Consider the following 18,873-nt stretch of genomic DNA (forward strand, 5'->3'; position numbering starts at 1 on the left):
AAAACATATGTTTCTCTACCCTTGACAATGTATAGCAAGCCGGGGGTAAATAATTCTTTTCATCCTTCCCTTTACCCTAACTTTCTTCTTTGACGCATCTTTGGCCTTTCCCTTTCCCTTGCTCTTTTCCTTCCCTTTTTTCGAAACATTTTCATCTTCTTTTCTCGGTTCCTTCCCCTTTATAACCTTTTCTTGAGGCCACAATTCTGGACGAATCCCCATCTTTCAAATCTAACCGTGCACCCTTTCCGTCCTTTCTTTTGCCTTGGATATTCATAAGCGTTCCCAAAAGAGCATCACACACATTCTTCTCTAATGCCTTACATCAAGACAATGTCTAACGTCATGTTCTCTCCAGTACGGAGCTTCTAAAAGATTGATTCTTTCTTAAACAGAGCAGCTGAGACCACAGATTTTTCTGATTTTCCAAACACCGTTTGTATCCCTTTCACCCGAGCACAAATCTCAGCACCATTCAATGGTCTAGGCGCAGTATCCTCTTCCACTGTTCCATCAAAAGCCTTTTCCTACCTACGGTACTGGTGATCACGCCTAAGGAACCTTCGAGTCGGTAGGTAGACATCTTTGTGAAAATGAGTAAGGTATACGCTTGATGTGTCATCAATACATATGGGGCATGCTTTTTTCCCTTTGACCTTGTACCCACACAAGTTGCCATATGCAGGGAAATCATTCATGGTCCACATAAGGGTTGCATGCAATGTGAGCATCTCGTTCTGATGAGCATCGAAAACGGAAACCCCTTCGTCCCACATCTTTCTCAAGTCGTCAATAAGCGGAGCAAGTAAACATATATGTCGTTTCCAGGTTGCCTAGGCCCCGTTATTAGCAATGAAAGCATTACATACTTACGTTTCATGCACAGCCAAGGAGGCAAATTATAAATCACTAAAAGTACCGGCCATGTGTTGTGTTGGGTACTAAGAGTGCCAAATGGATTCATCCCGTCCGTGCACAACCCAAGCCTTAAATTTCTGACTTCATCACCAAATTTCTCAAACTTCATATCAATGTTCTCCCACTGTGGAGAGTCAGCTGGATGCTTCAGCATTATGTTTTTCTTTCTTCCCTCTGCATTCCACCTCAAGTTTTTAGCATCTTTTGGTATTGAGAACAGACGCTTAAACCTTGGAATAATGGGAAGATACCACAACACCTTAGCAAGAGGTCCCTCCGTACCAGGATTGTAACTCATGCGCTTGTAGCGCGACCGCTTGCATCGTGGACACTCCTGCAATTGTTCATACTCATTTCAATACAGAATACAGTCATTAGGACATGCATGTATCTTCTTATACTCCAAACCAAAGGGACACATGAGCTTCTTTGCGTAATAGTAAGACTTAGGAATTTCATTCCCATCAGGCAACATATCACTTAATACGGTCAACAAAGAAGTAAAACTAATGTCCGTCCACCCATGCTTCGACTTAATGTTTAAAAGTGTTAGCACGACCAATAGTTTGGAGTATTTTTTGCACCTAGATACAAAGGCTTTTTGGAAGCCTTCGATAATAACTCAAACACTCCACCTTCAACACCATGCAACATCTCATCCACTTGTTCATCCTCGACCACATCCGCCTGATCATCATCGACTCCATCCTCACCATTATCAATAATATAGTCATCATTCTCGTATTCCTCGTCCACACGAATCTCATTGCTTCTAACACACACATCATTCCGATCAAGATCCCCACTGTACTCTCCACTTTCTCCGTGCCAAATCCACACATGGTATAAATGCCTAAACCCACGACATAATACATGATCTCTAATGATTTCAACACTATCGACCACATTCACATTATTACAATCAACACAAGGACAATAAAGGCCTTTGCCACCCAGTTTGCGTTGATAAGATAAAGCCCTCTCGCAAAACTCTTGAACCCCATTCCAAAAATCCAATGTATCGCGTCTACCATACATCCAACCACGATCCTTCTCCATTTAGTAAATTGTCTCTAAACATATATAGCAACATATATTGAATAATGTGTAATTGCTACATATTTTATGTAAATCAAATTCAAGTACAAAACGTGAATATACCATTCATATAGTGAAAAAATGCATGTTTCCAAAGGGTTCTTATCACTCCAACCTAACCCATCCTTGAATGTCTACTCTCACTAGTGAATGTGTGCCAACTTTCCAATTTTAAGGAAAATCCGGCAGCATTTCCCCCTAGTTCTCCAAGTACACGATGTAGATAATTAATTACCCACATATGTACCCAGAGAACATAGTGAGGAAATGGTAAGCCAAGATGTTCCTTAAAATCGAAAAGAAAACATACATTCACCACCTAAGTGAGAGTACACATTCAAGAACAGTCTCAATCGGGGACTATTCAAGACTTTCTCCTAAAGAGAAAGCCTTGAACGGGTATCTAGGCATATGATGATGCAAGTATTCTATATATTGTTGTATTTATTTGCAATTAAACAATACACAAGTTGCAATTTCATGAATAAACTTTTATTAAATGGATAAATAGAAAGAAATATAGCTTAGTAAAGTTTATAAGTCATACCAATATAGCAACTACCCACTTGAGCTCATTATGTAGTCCTCAAGCTAAACTCGTGCTTCAATTCACAAATCTATTAAAAAAAACAATAAACAAAAATTAGGTTAAATATTATGTATGTACTATTTCTTTCTCATAACATGTCAATTCACTAATTTATTTATAAGCTAAAACACATCATTCATCAAACTAACAATTGCTAAACTATGTAGTCACTACTTTAATTCATCTAATTTATTCAAAATTGCTAAACTAACAAGGTTACTATTCTCTAATTTTTTTCAAAATTACCCATCAAAACAACTTAAAAGTAACGATTCACCCATTCCAAAATTCATCTACTTTAGTAACAAGGTTACTAATCTCTAATTTATTCAAATATACCCATCAAAACAACTTAATATTAACCATTTAAACATTCAAAAATTCAACTAATTTAATAACAAAGTTTCTAATCTCTAACTTGTTCAAAATAATCCATCAAAACAACTTCAAATTAACCATTAAAAGTAACATACCAAATTTCACCTATTTAAGTACCAAGATTAATATATATTCTATAATTAATTCAAAATTATCCACCAAAACAAATTAAATTAACCATTGAAACATAATAAAATCCAACTAATTGAGAAAAATCACTAATATTTTCACAAATTCCCAATAAAACAACCTAAAATTGAGAAAAATTGGAGTATAATTATATTCAAACCTAAATTTTAATTTGCAAACAATGATTCAACATGCAAAACACATTAATATAAGTACATAATTAGAAAATAATTGTGAAATAAAAAAAAGGAAAAACCTTGAAATTAGTGAGGAAATTAGCTCGGTGGTGGAGGAGGGCAGCAGCAGCAGGTGGCGCGGCAACCTTAGGGTAGCAGAAGCACGGTGGCGCGGCGAGCTTAAGGTGGTGGCACGGCTTAGCTTCAAGACCTTTACAACCCACTTGAAATTGAACAGAGAAAGAGAATGACTAGGGGAGGAAAACTCGGTCAGGGGAGAAAGAGAAGGGCGGGGCTGGTGGCCGGCGACGGTGGCGGCTTTAATGGTGGTGGGAAAATGGAGAAAGAGAGTGCAGTAAGGGTTTGGGCCCTCTCGAATGAAACAGTGAAAATGAAAGAGAGAAGGAAGAAGAAAGAAATTAAGGGCGGGCTTTTTTTTTTTTTAAAAGCACTGGTTTAGTGGCACCAGTTCAAACCGGTGCCCTTTTTATTTTTGGCACCGGTTTGAGCTGAACCGGTGCCTTTTCTCTTTGTTAAAAAAATCCGCCCATTTTTAGGCCGGTTTTTGCCATCGGTTTGGCTTGAACCAGTGGCATTAGGGGGCTGCCTATTTGTATTTTTCTACTAGTGCTTTCTCTTTTTTGCAGGCCGAACTCTCAGATATCAAGGCAGAGCCCCCGGACATACTCTTGCTAGGCCGAGCCGAAGGACAGTTGGACATGCATTGGACTTAGTCTCTAGAACATCTTGATATTATTGCCCCAATACCCCGAGGAGTATTCTGTTTCCATAAACAAAAAAGAATGGGAGATCATATAAGCAAGTCTTAAGATTCATAAGACAATTTAATCCATGTCATTATTAAGCTACCTCTATGTGAGAAAACTCATGACACATTGACTAACTTTTTGTCTTCTTCATTCATGGCTCGAAAAGAGATGCCACCTAATTGCAACAGAAATTATGTACTAATTAGACATGAACATGATCAATCCAATGAAAAAGCATGTTTATCCCATTAACAAGTGATAACAATACCATAATAACGTGGCCCCATCTGCTAATTTGAGGTCAAATGCATGTATCATTCAACTAAACCAAAGTTTACTCAAACAAAAATCATTTCATTCAAGGAACATAATGTTGCAATAACACCAATTTAAGGTTTGTAATTACAAGTTAGATTTAGGTAATCAAACATTGAATTTTTACTTTATTAAGATTTTGTGCTTCTAATTTGTAAGATTCTCTCTACGTTTCTTAAGTTTTTTTTTCTAAATGTTCATTTTTGTTTATCTCCCCATTTCCACTATAGCTGATACATAACCAGCCTTTTCTCTCTACTTCATTTCCTATATTTATCTACCCAAATCAATAAATAAATAAATAAATAAAAATAAAAATAAAAATCTACAAAAATTAGTAACTACGGAGTAGGTTACAAGCTAAGAAATACCGAGTATGTCATACTCGTGACTATCTTATTAAAGTAGATGAATAAAGTCTTCACAAACTTTTTAAAAAATCGGGTGTACAATAATTATTGTACATCCATTATAAAGATAACCTAAAGTGATTGAAAGTTACCCCTGAAATGAATAAAAGTTACCCCAATATGAGTTAAAGTAACCCAATTCAAATAAAAATTATCTACGCTTTATTAGTAAAGAATCGAATTTTAAATGACTAAAAATCAATTATCAGTGATTGAATGTAATTAAATTACCTTTATAAAACTTTTCTTGTTGTTGATTTATAGAAAAATTGTATTATGTTTAAAGTTACCAATAAAAAGACAAAAGGTTTCCCTAAAATTAGCTAAAAGTTACCCTTATACTGCTCGATGTACACTAATATTAGTGTAAACCGAATGTATACAAAACTTTTTGTGATTTGTTTGATTTTTTTATATTTTTTTTTTTTGTATTTATGTGCTAAAATTTGTTATATATTTAGATAAAATTCCTAATATTAAAAGATAATATATAATTTTAATTGATTTAAACTTTGCTTACATGACATTTGAATTATTTAATTTTAAAAGATATTAATAATCTCTTATTTAATTGGCTACAACAAAAAATTTTAATCTTACATAGCGCGCTGAGAAAATTAAATCCTACGTGACTCTTCAAAAACTCGGAAAAAAAACTCCCCTTTATATATATATATATATATATATATATATATATATATATATATATATATATATATATATATATATATATATATATAAATCGATGAAATGCATTTAAGAGATTTTCACACATTACATACTCATCAGTACTTCGTAGGTAGTAATAAGAGCAACCTTAACCATGAATAAATAAAATTGTTTGGTTACTATTTGAATAAAATAATGTAAAAAAAATTAGGTGATGGTGAATAGTGGGATGAACAAGTATGAATGGTTTGGTTTTCCAAACCATTCATGGAAATTGTTTGCCCATCCATGAGATTATAATATTATTATTTATGTATGTATTTTAATTTTTAATAATAGATAAATTGAGGTGTGGTAGGTGAATAGCAATATGAATACTTTTTTTTATTCATGGTTAAGAGGAGGATTTTGGAAATTATATGTTTGATTTATGTGTATGAGAGAGAAAGTATTTTTTTAATGAATAGTAACATGAACAATTATTTTTTTTTTGTTCATGAATAAGGATGCTCTAAGGGGGCTGTTTTTTCTTTTTTTTTAAAATTTTTCCGTTCCCTTAAATTTTTTATGTTTGCAATTATACGCTGTTATTAAGAAATTGTGTAAAGTGGAGGTTGGAATATTTCAATGATTGAAAGTACAATTTTATTGAAAAAAAAAACAATGTTGTGCATGTGGGGTGAAGAAAGTAGTGGAGAGAGGAGAGAGGAGAGAGAAAGTAACCATAAGTATTGAAAAACCGTTAAAATATTACAAAAAGTACAATAGCATATGGAAAAGTATGGACTTTTGAGTATTAAAATTTTAAAATAAGGGTAAATTTGTCCAAAATTTATGACTAAAAAGGGAAAGATATTACGAGTAAATAAAAAGAAAAACCTTAAATGAAAACTTAAAAAACATATGGGAACGGAGGGAGTACAAGGCAAATATAGCCTTTTATTTATATTGCTTTTATTATTATTAGGGTTTTTCTAAGCTATGCCCCTAAACTTTTTCGGTTTCTAAGTTGTGCCTATGTTTTTCAAACGTCTAAGTTGTGCCCTCAACCTCACTTTTTCAAATTAGCAATAACCTTAACATTAATTAACGGACGTTATGATTCATTAATTGTCGTTGCTAGTTACTTTTTAAAAACATTAAAAAAAAAAAAAAAAAAAAAACAATTAAATTCCCCCCATTGCAAAACCCTAACCCCTCCCCTAAACTCGCCGGAAAACCAGCCGGTACTCCACCTTAACCACCTACACTGGCCACCGGTACTGTATCTCCCCATCTCATCCACCCCGACCCCCTCTCTTTCCCCTGATCCCCGCTGCATCCACCTTCTTTTTCGAAACCCCGACCAACCGACCACCCTCATTCCTCCGTTAAAACCACCACGAAAAAACCCCCAACTCACTTTCCCACACCACGAAACAACGAGGGAGGGTCGTTTCCAGTTGGGGGAAAGGGATTGTTGGCGTTTCGTGGTGGTTGGTGGTCGATTTCCTAGCCGGGTTGTGTCACGTGGTTGTGTTCGTGGAGTATTAGGAAGGAAGTAGGGCGAAGGGGAAAGGGCGAGGGCTCGTCGACTGGAGGAATTGTCTGGGCGAGGGTGGGCAGTTGGTTGCCGGTGCGAGGGGTGGTTTGTTTTTTTTCTAATCATTCTTAATTAAGTTTTTATTATTTTTTTTTTATTTAAATATTTTTTTTAAAGTGTTAGACCAATTAGAACAAGACTCATGTCAAATTATTAACGCCACTTAACTTTAATTAACGAATATGGCTTGATTAGGGGATTTTGCTCCCACCAATCGGAATGCGCCACGTGGGCCAATCAGGTCCTGCCAAGTGTCCCCCAGTTGGAACTGTCAGGGCTTGCCACGTGGCACGCGCTTATTTGTCCACCTTGGACCTATTATGTCATGACATGTGGCATACTCCATGCCTAATGGAGAAACCGGCCACCCAGGCCCAACTTCCGAGGGAAGCCCAATCAGCCCTAGGTTAACCTAAACCTAGGATGGGCACATTTCCCAAGGTTATAAATACCTCCCTTAATCCTCATTAAGGGGGATTACGAAAAAACACATTAATTACACACAGTAATAACCGGCTGATCTCGCTAACAAAGCAGATTACCTACATTCAACACTCTCACCTAGAGAGACCCAATCACTTTAATTTCCGCATTAATTACTCCTTAATCAAGTACTAACTTGACCGTTGGAGGCGGAGCTCCCACCACCAGGAGTCTCCGCTATTTTGCAGGTACAGGCGTCCGGTTCCAGTCTCGGAATTGTAACTCTCCCGCAGGACATCAGAAAACCCCGGAACATTTGGCGCCGTCTGTGGGGAGAGTACTTCTGAGATGGCATCCAAGTCTGTACCGACTCCTGAAGAGAGGCGTCCCCTAGACGACCCTCAAGTTCAGTCGGACCATGATACCGAGAGTGAATTTGAAGTTGAAGCTCACACAGCTTCAGACGGGACCTTAAGGGCCCGACGTACCCGTCATACCGAAAGGAGGGAACGGGAACATCTTCAAACTGGAAGTGAGCCAGCAGGCGCACCGCCTGTTCGGCAACAGCCGACTGATGGGTCTGCTCCCATCACAAGGAACGAACTCATGACCTTCATGAGGGACTTCAAGGGAGAGATTCAAGAGTTGATCAACAAGAAGTCGCCTGCTCCAGTCAAGGAGCATTCGGCTAAGAAACCCTCCACTTCACTGAAGAGGAAGCCAGTTCAAGGGCGAGAGGCGACTCCTTATCCTAAATCTAGGAAGCGGGAGCCACCTGCCCTTGATTTCACTAAATTCCGTTTTCCTACAGGAAATAGGAAACCTGTTCGTCATATTCAGGCGAACGGGTCGAAGCAAACATTCACGGACGCTCGGCTACTGCTAGAGCAGAAGAAGAGTGACCGATTGTCAGAGTCGGCCTCTACTTCAAACTTTCAAGACAGTCTGCGAAATGCCTCGATGAGGCATACTCAGTCGTATCATGAGAGTCAGTCAGGCGGCACCTCCCGTTAGTCCGGCTTTCATAGCGACCAGGCGGTACCAAACTTACCATTTGTACCGCAACAACAGTATTTTTTGCAGCCACCTCCGTTTGGTGGACCTGCAGCAAAAAACGTCCAACCTATGGACTGGCAGCTACGGTTGCTTAGACTTGGTGAACAGCCGTCGGCCTTCTCCAAGGAAATTACTGAAGCCGCTCAGCCGGCCAAGTGAAAAATGTACTAGTAGGCGCCTATGACGGCACTACTAACCTAGAAGACCATCTGATGGCATTCACCAACCTGATGTACCTTCAAGGGTTGGATGATCCCACTTGGTGCAAGTGTTTCCCAGCGACTCTCAAAGGAATCGCACAACAATGGTTCGGCAACCTGCCGACTGGTTGTGTAAATAGCTTCAGGACGCTTGCTTACTTATTCACCTCCAACTTCGCCATGAACATCCCTGCGAAGAAAACGACCCTTGATTTAGGAACAATTCAGCAGGGCGAGAAGGAGGGGCTTCGTTCTTACATCAGGCGGTTTAACCTGATGAGAATACAGATTCAAGGGTTACCGGATGAGGTAGCCTATACTGACTTTTTCAGATGTCTCAAAGACGGGTCTACTTTCAAATTTGATTTGGTTCGAAAGAGGGTGGCGACTCTTCAAGAGGCCTTGATTGAAGCAGAAGCCTATATACAGGCGACTCATCTTTGTACGGTAAAACAGTCGGACGGGAAAAGGTTCGACAAAAGAGAAGGACGACAGAAACAGTCGTCAAACAAAGATGAGAAGAGAAAAGAGGTCTGGGCGGCTGATTCCTCTAAACAGCCGGCCCAGAAAAAGAAAAAAGAATTCAAACCATACTCCCCAAAGTATGCGTTTAACAAAGATAACCAGTTTATCCTAAAAGAAATCAAGGGACGGATCTCAATTGAGAAGCCGGTCCCCATGAAGGGTTCTGCAAACAACCGGAACCAAGATAAATTCTGTGCTTATCATGATGATGTTGGTCATCACACCAATGACTGCATCAGTCTCATGCGGTATCTGGACCGCCTGGCTGAGCAAGGTGATCTTGACACTTATGTCAAGAAATCTACGGGGAACACTTCCTCAAAAAAGCAGTCGGCCAAAAAGAATCAACAGGCCGACAGCTCCGATACAGATGATGCAGTCGTCTACACCATTGCAGGCGGCTTCTCAGGAGGCGGCCCCACTATTAGGGGCAAAAAAGACAATATCAGGCGGTTAGATGTAAATTCCGTTCACCAAGAATGGCCGTCCAAATATTCATTTCCTGAGATTGTCATCATTGAAGAAGATCTAGGAGGGGTAAGAGGGCCGCATGACGACCCTATCATTATTGAATGTAAAGTGGCCAACCAGAGAGTTGGCCGAATCCTCATAAATACCGGAAGCTCCTCAGATCTCATCAGTAGCAAATGTCTGTCGAAACTAAAATATCAGACTGATTGCATACATCCGGCCTCCCACCCTTTAGTAGGGTTTGGAGGAGGAGTCGTCCACCCATTGGGACGAGTGGATTAACCCATCCGCCTGGGCGAAAAAGGGGAAGGACGACACATGGTAGTCCGGTTCCTGGTAGTAGAAGAACTCTCGGCCTACAACATGATTCTGGGTCGACCAACCCTGAATAATTCCAAGGCTGTTATAATCCCATCTCTTATGTTGCTCAAGTTTGAGAGGGATAATGGAACAGTCGGCTCCCTAAGGGGAGATCAGAGGATGGCCCGAGAGTGCTATCTCTCGGATGTCAAGCCCACTGTTATGGCCACTGGGTCAAGCGGTGAAAAAACAGACCTTGACAATGTCAAGGAGAGTGCGCCTGTTCAAGAAGCAGGCGGCAAGAAGAGAAAGGCATCCCAGACAGGGGCCGCAAGAAAAGAAAGAAAATAGCAATCATTGGCAGAGGAGCGGTCGGATGAGTTCCGCCCTCATCTGGCTGGTGAGCATGCGGACCTGATCTTAGACGACTCACGTCCTGACCGAACAGTCAAAGTTAGGACGACTGCTCTGAGAGACCTTGGTGACGACTTTCAAAAACTATTGAAAGAATACAAGGACATCTTTGCATTCGAAGTCCATGAAATGCCAGGCATTAGTCCTGATCTGGCGGTACATAAACTGGCCGTGGATCCGAAAAAGAAGCCGGTACGGCAAAAGAAGCGGAACCATGGCGAAGAAAGAAGTCAGGCGGCAGCCGCCGAAGTTAAAAAATTACTTGATGCAGGGTTCATTCGGCAATGTTACTTCCCAGACTGGGTTGCAAATGTGGTGCTTGTTAAAAAGCCGAATGGCACCTGGCGAATGTGTGTAGACTACACAGACTTAAACAAGGCGTGCCCCAAAGACAGTTACCCTCTGCCTAAAATTGATAACCTGGGTCGACTCAACAGTCGGCCATGCTTTGATGAGCTTTATGGATGCTTATTCTGGTTTCCATCAAATTCCTTTATGGAAGAAAGATCAGGAGAAGACGACCTTCGTCACTGATAGGGGGTTATACTGTTACACGGTCATGCCGTTTGGTCTTAAGAATGCCCCGGCTACCTTCCAGCGAATGATGAACACTGTGTTCTTTGATCAGATTGGGAGAAACGTCGAGGCATACATTGATGATATGATTGTCAAGACTAAACTTCAGAAAGATCATCTGTCGGACCTCCGAGAAACTTTCGCCACACTCAGGCGGCACCATGTCATGCTCAATCCCAAGAAATGTGTATTTGGGGTTGAGTCTGGGAAATTTCTCGGATTCCTTATCAATCAGAGAGGAATAGAGGCGAACCCTGAGAAGGTGCAGGCGGTCATCGACATGCAGTCGCCTCGTACCATCCGAGAGGTTCAGAAGTTAACAGGTTGTCTGGCGGCCTTGGGAAGATTTCTAAGCCGATCAGGCGACAAATGCCTATACTTTTTCCAGGAAATTAAGAAAAAGGCAAGGTTTGAATGGGGGCCGGATGCTGAGGCCGCCTTCCAGAAATTGAAAGTTCACTTGCATTCCTTGCCGAGGCTGGTCAACCCTTTGCCCAAAGAAGTACTCTACATGTACCTGGCCGTCTCTGATCATACGTTAAGCGTTGTTCTCCTTGCTGAAAGAGACGGCTGTCAGCTCCCGGTCTACTTTGTCAGTCACGTACTGAAAAATGCCAAGTTGAGGTATCCCGTAGTGGAGAAATTTGGTCTTGCACTCTTCATGGCTGTTAAAAAATTGAAGCCCTACTTTTTGGCACATGCAGTCGTCGTGTATACAGACCAACCTATCAAGCGGCCACTTACCATCATGGAGTCGTCAGGCCGAATGATCAAATGGGCCATAGAAATACAGAGCCTAGAAGTTACTTTCGAGCCTAGAAAAGCAGTGAAGGGGCAAGCCTTTGCTGACTTTATTGTAGAGATGACTCGTCCTCCTGACTCTCAAGTTCCAGACCAAGTATGGAAGGTATATGTGGACGGAAGCTCTACTTCAAATGGTTGTGGAGCAGGCGTCATATGTCAGTCGCCAGAGGGCGACAGGTACGAGTATGCTCTACGCTTCAGTTTTTAGGCTTCAAACAATGAGGCAGAATATGAAGCTTTAATAGCCGGGATCCGCATGTGCAAGGCGGCAGGGGCAAGAAAAATAGACGCCTGTTCCGATTCACAATTGATAGTGAGTCAGTACAATGGCGAATACGAAGCAACCCATCCGGCCATGATCAAGTATTTACAGGCGGTCCGACAAGCAGTCGACTCCCTTGAGGATTTCCATCTGATCCAAGTGCCGAGATCAGAAAACAACCAGGCGGATGCACTGTCAAAATTAGCATCATCCGCCTCCTCTGATACTCCTCGAACTGTTTTTTGGGAAGTAATGGAGAAGAGAAGCATCGAGGAAAACCCTATTGGAATCCTAGACAGAAGCTCAACCTGGATGGATTCAATCAGGGCATATCTGACAAACGGTACACTGCCGGATGATCCTCAACAGGCGACAGCACTGAAAAAACGAGCCACTTGTTTTGAAATGATAAAGGGAGAACTTCACAAAAGGGGGTACCTTCAACCCTTCTTAAAGTGTGTTACTCCAGAAAAGGGACGAGAGATACTAGACGATCTTCACTCTGGTTACTGTGCTTCTCATATAGGCGGTAGGACGCTTGCTCAAAGGGCAAGGCAGCAGGGCTACTTTTGGCCTACTTTGGAAGCAGATGCAATGGAGATGGTGAAAAAATGTGACAAGTGCCAAAGGTTTGGCAAACTAATTCACCGTCCGGCTACTGACCTCACTACCATTCATAGCCCACTACCGTTTGCTAAGTGGGGCATGGACATTCTGGGTCCATATACGCCTGCTACAGGCGGAAGGAGGTACATACTTGTTGTCGTTGACTACTTCACTAAGTGGGTAGAGGCGGAGGCTGTAAAGGGAATCAAGACGAAAGATGTAATTTCATTCATCTGGAAAAATGTCATCACTCGGTTCGGGGTTCCCATGTCTATGGTTTTTGATAATGGTCCCCAATTTGAGACGCCTGTTCTCAAAAGCTGGTTGGGTGACCAAGGAATTGCAAACTACTTTGCATCTGTCGGCCGTCCACAAGCAAACGGCCAGGTAGAAGCCTTTAATAAAATCATCTCGGACGGTCTCAAGAAAAAGATTGAACGAGCAGGCGGCCTATGGGCGGATGAACTACCACATGTTCTCTGGGCCATTAGGACGACTGAAAAAGGGGCGACTGGAGAAACTCCATTCCTCCTAACTTACGGTGCGGAAGCTGTTCTTCCAATAGAACACTACGAGGCGACTCTTCGAGTAATGCTATATGACGAAGAGGCAAACTGGGAAGCCATGCGCCTGGCATTAGACTCACTTCCTGAAAAAAGGGGCAATGCTGTCTTGCGCCATGAAATCTATCGCCTGAGAATGACTAGATCATACAACAAAAAAGTACACAGGCGTCCACTCAAAGTAGGGGACTTTGTACTTAGAAAAATGGAAGCAGTTGGTAGGGCTAATGAGTCTGGCAAACTAACTCCCAACTGGGAAGGACCCTACCGAATCTGTGAGGAAGTCAGGGACGGTACCTACCGTCTGGAAACACCAGACGGACAACCGTTGCCTCGAACTTGGAATGTAGATAATCTTAAGAAATATTTCTTTTGAATGATGTAAATAGTCAAGAGCTACTTAATAAAAGTTTGCATACTCACTATTCAATTTTGTACTAAGAGGGGCACGCCTACTAACAAACAGTCGGCTACTCTCCATTGAGTATTTTACTCTATTTTCAGAGGGGCATGCCGTCTGTACCTTTACAGTCGGCTACTCTCCATTGAGTATTTTTACTCTCTTCAGAGGGGCATGCCGTCTGTACCTTTACAGTCGGCTACTCTCCATTGAGTTTCACTCTATCTTCAGAGGGGCATGCCGTATGTACCTTTACAGTCGGCTACTCTCCATTGAGTATATTACTCACAATAGGGGCATGTCGTCTGGACATATAGTCGGCTAATCTCCATAAGAAGATGGCCGACTGGTTCCAAACACATAGCCACCCCCCTAATACTTAGCTAAAAAGATTAGGGCCTGGTCGACCCTGTGCCTAACAGGCGGCTACCCTCCTTTTACTTAGCACCTACGTTCACCAAGAACTTACCAAGGCCACAGGCCGAATGATCAGACGAGGCGCCAAGCCAACTGATCAAATCTACAAAACTAATACGACCTGTCCCAACATCATAGCAGGCGTCCGGCGGCATCCCTCCGGATGAAATTCGTCGCAGAGAGCAGCTCCCTTTTGGGTGGAACATTGTTCTATAAACTAATTACACGGCACCTATACGACTGTCCCCAAGGGCAACCACGTAGCTGTTTTTGAGACAAGGATAACTCTATCACTAACCAAACCAGTGGTAGCAGTTGACATCTGAGTCAGTTGACCGCCTGTATTACTTGGGATAAATGCAGGGGGTACCTCTTGAGTTAATAGCCAACAAATATTGGTGAATCAAGGGGTCTAGCCGGCCTCCGCCGCCTGGTACCTCTACTACTCAATCTAGAGTGTGACGGAGACTAAGTAACTCCTATGTTAACTTATAGTCACTCCCTCAAACTTAGTATGGAGCCTAAAAGGTATGAGTCGTCCGCCTGTTTTTAGCAAACAGGGGCTCTCAACCACTACTCCTGCTAGGTTAACAAATTATGAGTTAAAAGCCAACATACATTGGCGAATAAAGGGAAACAACCGGTACCCGCCGCTTGTTATCTCTACTACTCAGTTCCTTAGCGACTAGGTAACACTAATGTTTACTTGGTCAGACCACTTTCCTACTTGGTTAAATTTACAAATGACAGGACCGCCTGCCTAAAAAGGATCCAGACCTTAAAATAGTTCGAATACCGATTGGATAAATGGCCGACTGATCGTCTATCCTGGAAACAGACAACCAGTCGTCCAGGGGCATAGGCGGCGTGACTAACTATCCGTACCTGTCTGCAACTATCGGCCATGTAAAACAGTCGGTCTAGTGAACAATTGGATATTAGAATATGGAATACTTAGACAAATTTGAGGCAAAACAAAAATTCATTAAAAAGAAGTCGGTCATTAAAGACCGGCAAAATATTCAAAGCCCCGGCCCCCTGGCCGGGTAAATACAAAACAAACGGCACGCAGGCCGTGGAAAGAATACATAAAGCTTAAGAAGGGGGCAGATCTTCAATATTAGCAGCTGCCGCCTGGTCAGCACTCTTCTTGCTGGACTCGGCTTCAGCGGCATCCTTTTTTGATGCCTTACCCCCAAGCGGCACAAGCGCCACTACCGGCTCCTCCTCCTCCAACGCTTCCTCCAACGCCTCTTCCTCAGCAGCCGCCAGGATCTCTTGATTATATGTATCAGAACACTGGCGGTACGTTTTTTCCCATGAGGCAAAGTCGGTATTAGGGAAGAGGCGGCCCCAAGTCATGCGCTGGATTTGAGCGGAGTCTTCCATCATCTCCCGGACCAGCTCTTTCTTCTCTTGCTCGGCCTTTTCCGAGAGCTCCTGGGTAAGACTCTTCTCCAAGGATTTCTCCAAGGCTTCATATGAGTACATCTTTAGGCGAAGAGGTTTTAGCTCGGCCTTGAGATTGGTGATGGTCGCCTCCAGCTCGCCATTCCTCTTCTGGGCCGCCTCTAACTGAGCCCGAACAGCGGCGGTAGCCTGCGCCTGATAATAAAGAATATCAATGGTTAGAACTTCATTTTGGGCAATTTGAAACATTGCCTTATCACACTTGGAGGCGGCCATAGCTTTTTCTGCCTTTACCTCTTTGTTCTTCTGGTCAAGCGGCTTGCGAAGGCCGTTCACTCGGAGCAGGGCCTAAGTACAAAGGAACAGGCGTCAGTTTCCAAACAAAAAGAAAACAGGCGTCCAAAAATTCAAATACTCAAAAATATGCTAAGTATACCTCAGCAAGGACCCCTGCAATCCCGTCTAGGTCAAGGGTGCCGACACCCCTGACCGCCTCCCTTTCAGCTGGAGGAACTGCCCTGATCATAGACTTGGCCATCTCTACCAAGTCAGGCTCCTGAGGGCCGGCTGCATCAAGCATAAACAAACGGATTAGACCTAGTAAAAAAGGGAGCAAGTCTAAAATTTACAAGGACAACTTCATACTTCTAGGCGGCCCAGTTGGAGTTTTAGAAGAAGTGGCCGGCTGTTTCTCAGCCGCCACCTGTTTCCTGGCAGAACCAGGAGAGCTCGCAACAGTCGTCCTCCGGGCCTTGGGGTCCGGCTGTTGGGAAGATGAAGCTCTTGGAGCACCCGTCTAAAAAAGAAGAAAAAAGTCAGTATATGCATAAACACAACTCCAAAAAGAGGGTGAAAGGTTCGGAGCTCACCAAGGGTGCCCCCTTCTTGGGGGAGTCGGTTGAAGCTTGTTGCATGATGGAGGCCCGCAACATGGCCGCCGCAGTCTTGGAGGTGGTGATTTTGCTCATGGCGTCAGCTGCAAAAACAAACAGCAAAGTTAATAAAAGTCATAACAAGAAATGTATGGAACAACAGAGTATTCGACAGGCCGACTACCTCTTGAGCACCGACTGCTGAGGCCACAGGCGGCCAAAAAGTACTCGTCGTAGAGCCATTTGAAGCTCGGGACGCAGTGCAGGGGCACTTGCTCTCGTACCCCTGAATTAGAGTCGACCCTCGACTCTACTTTAAAGAGTCCTTTATCAAGGATCTCTTTCTTAGCCTTGGGGGGAACCAGCGGCATGCTACGGCCGCCTGCAAGAAGGGGCGGATTCCTGTTCCACCTATTGAAGCGCTTGTTCAGCTCAGTGTCTGAACTCTCAATGATGAGGAAGGTGCTCCGCCAGTCCTTCCACTTGTTTGCTTTACCTCTCGTCATGAGGTAGCCCCTGTGGCTTGTCAATTGATACCAGCCGGTACCGCCTGTCTTAGGGGTCTGGCTGAGATAGTTCATATGGGCGAAAGCCTCGAAGCTCGGCTCCACCCCGTGCAGTTCGCACCCGGCCACATAGCCGAGTACGTTGACCCAGGAGTTTGGGGCTAACTGCCATAACCCCAACTCATACCCATCCAAGATCCGCTGAACAGCCGGATGTAATGGGAAGCGCAGCCCTGCCTTGATGGCCGCCTCGTAGCAGCCAAAGCAGGCGCTATCATGACTGGTACCAGCCGGCCAGACGACTGTGTCTTCTGGATCCGGCACAAACACTAGAAAGTCGGGGCCCATGGTGTGGTTTGCAATAAAGCTCTCCACTTTCTCTTGCATGGCTGTGATCCGGCCCCGAGGTACCGTGCAGTAATAGGGGGTATTTAGCTCTCGGTAAGAGGCGGATGGCTCCGCCCAATTGTCCCCCTTCTCAACTGCGTGAGAAAGTCTCGCCTCTTGCAGGCGGCTGTTTTTCTCTTCTGTGTCCAAAGAAGCATGGCCAGAAGAGCTTGACTCGGAATCGCCCTCTAACGAGTCCGAAGAGGACGACTCCTCCCCTCTCCCGGAGGGGCCCGCCTCCTCTCTTTGAAAAGGAGCAGAATTGTTAACTGTTAAATGGGAAGGGGTCACTATGACTCCTCCCACAGAATTGCCGGCTTTCAGGCCGCCTTGTTTCACTTCCACATCTGGCGCCTGGTCAGAGGTTTCACTAAGCGGCACCCTGTGGGAGGAGCCGTCTGAATTTGAGATCCTAGCAGTCTTTTTCGTTCTGGCCATCCTGCTCTGCATAGACACAGACAGTCGGACTTTGTATAAAGGGAAAAGATGGGTCCGGAAAAGGGCAGGCGGCACTCCTAGTCCTAGATTCAGCCGTCCCCGGTGACCGGCTGATCACTAACCTAGGTCGTGTCGTGTGCTTCCGTGGTGCCATTTCAAAAAATAAAAAGAAAATTAAGAGTAAGAGAACCGACAGTTACCTGAACGAGTGACGATTGATGAAGTGCTGAAAATCCTGTGCAGTCGGCTTGTCAGAACAGGCGGTAGGCAGAAAAGGTCCAAAATGTCAGAGCAAGTTCAGGGGTCCGAATGTTCTCTCTCAAAGTTCTCAAGTGTGAAAATGATTCAAGACAATCCTCCCTTATATAGGCGAAGTGAGAAGGCGAAGGGTCACTTTCAGAATTCAAAATTTGGGCGGGAAAATCTCTCGTCCTTTCGCCGACTGACACCTGTAGAAGGTCGTCGCCTGTTACAGTGCGACACCTGTCACAGGTAACGCGTGACCAGTCACGTGCCACCTGTGAGGGGCAAAAGATTAGAGGATTTAATGCGCCACGTGGGCCAATCAGGTCCTGCCAAGTGTCCCCCAGTTGGAACTGTCAGGGCTTGCCACGTGGCACGCGCTTATTCGTCCACCTTGGACCTATTATGTCATGACATGTGGCATACTCCATACCTAATGGAGAAACCGGCCACCCTGGCTCAACTTCCGAGGGAAGCCCAATCAGCCCTAGGTTAACCTAAACCTAGGATGGGCACGTTTCCCAAGGTTATTAATACCTCCGTTAATCCTCATTAAGGGGGATTACGAAAAAACACATTAATTACACACAGTAATAACCGGCTGATCTCGCTAACAAAGCAGATTACCTACATTAAACACTCTCACCTAGAGAGACCCAATCACTTTAATTTCCGCATTAATTACTCCTTAATCAAGTACTAACTTGACCGTTGGAGGCGGAGCTCCCACCACCAGGAGTCTCCGTTATTTTGCAGGTACAGGCGTCCAGTTCCAGTCTCGGAATTGTAACTCTCCCGCAGGACATCAGAAAACCCCGGAACATGGCTGTCAAAGGATATTATTGATAAAACATCGTGAGGTGGAAGACACAACTTATAACTTTGAAAAAGTATGGATACAACTTAGAAATTCAATAAGTTGAGGCATAGCTTAGAAAAACGCTTATTTTTTCAAACGGTCTGATT

This window comes from Chenopodium quinoa, unplaced genomic scaffold, assembly GCF_001683475.1.
Source record: "Chenopodium quinoa cultivar QQ74 unplaced genomic scaffold, ASM168347v1, whole genome shotgun sequence".
NCBI lineage: Eukaryota > Viridiplantae > Streptophyta > Magnoliopsida > Caryophyllales > Amaranthaceae > Chenopodium > Chenopodium quinoa.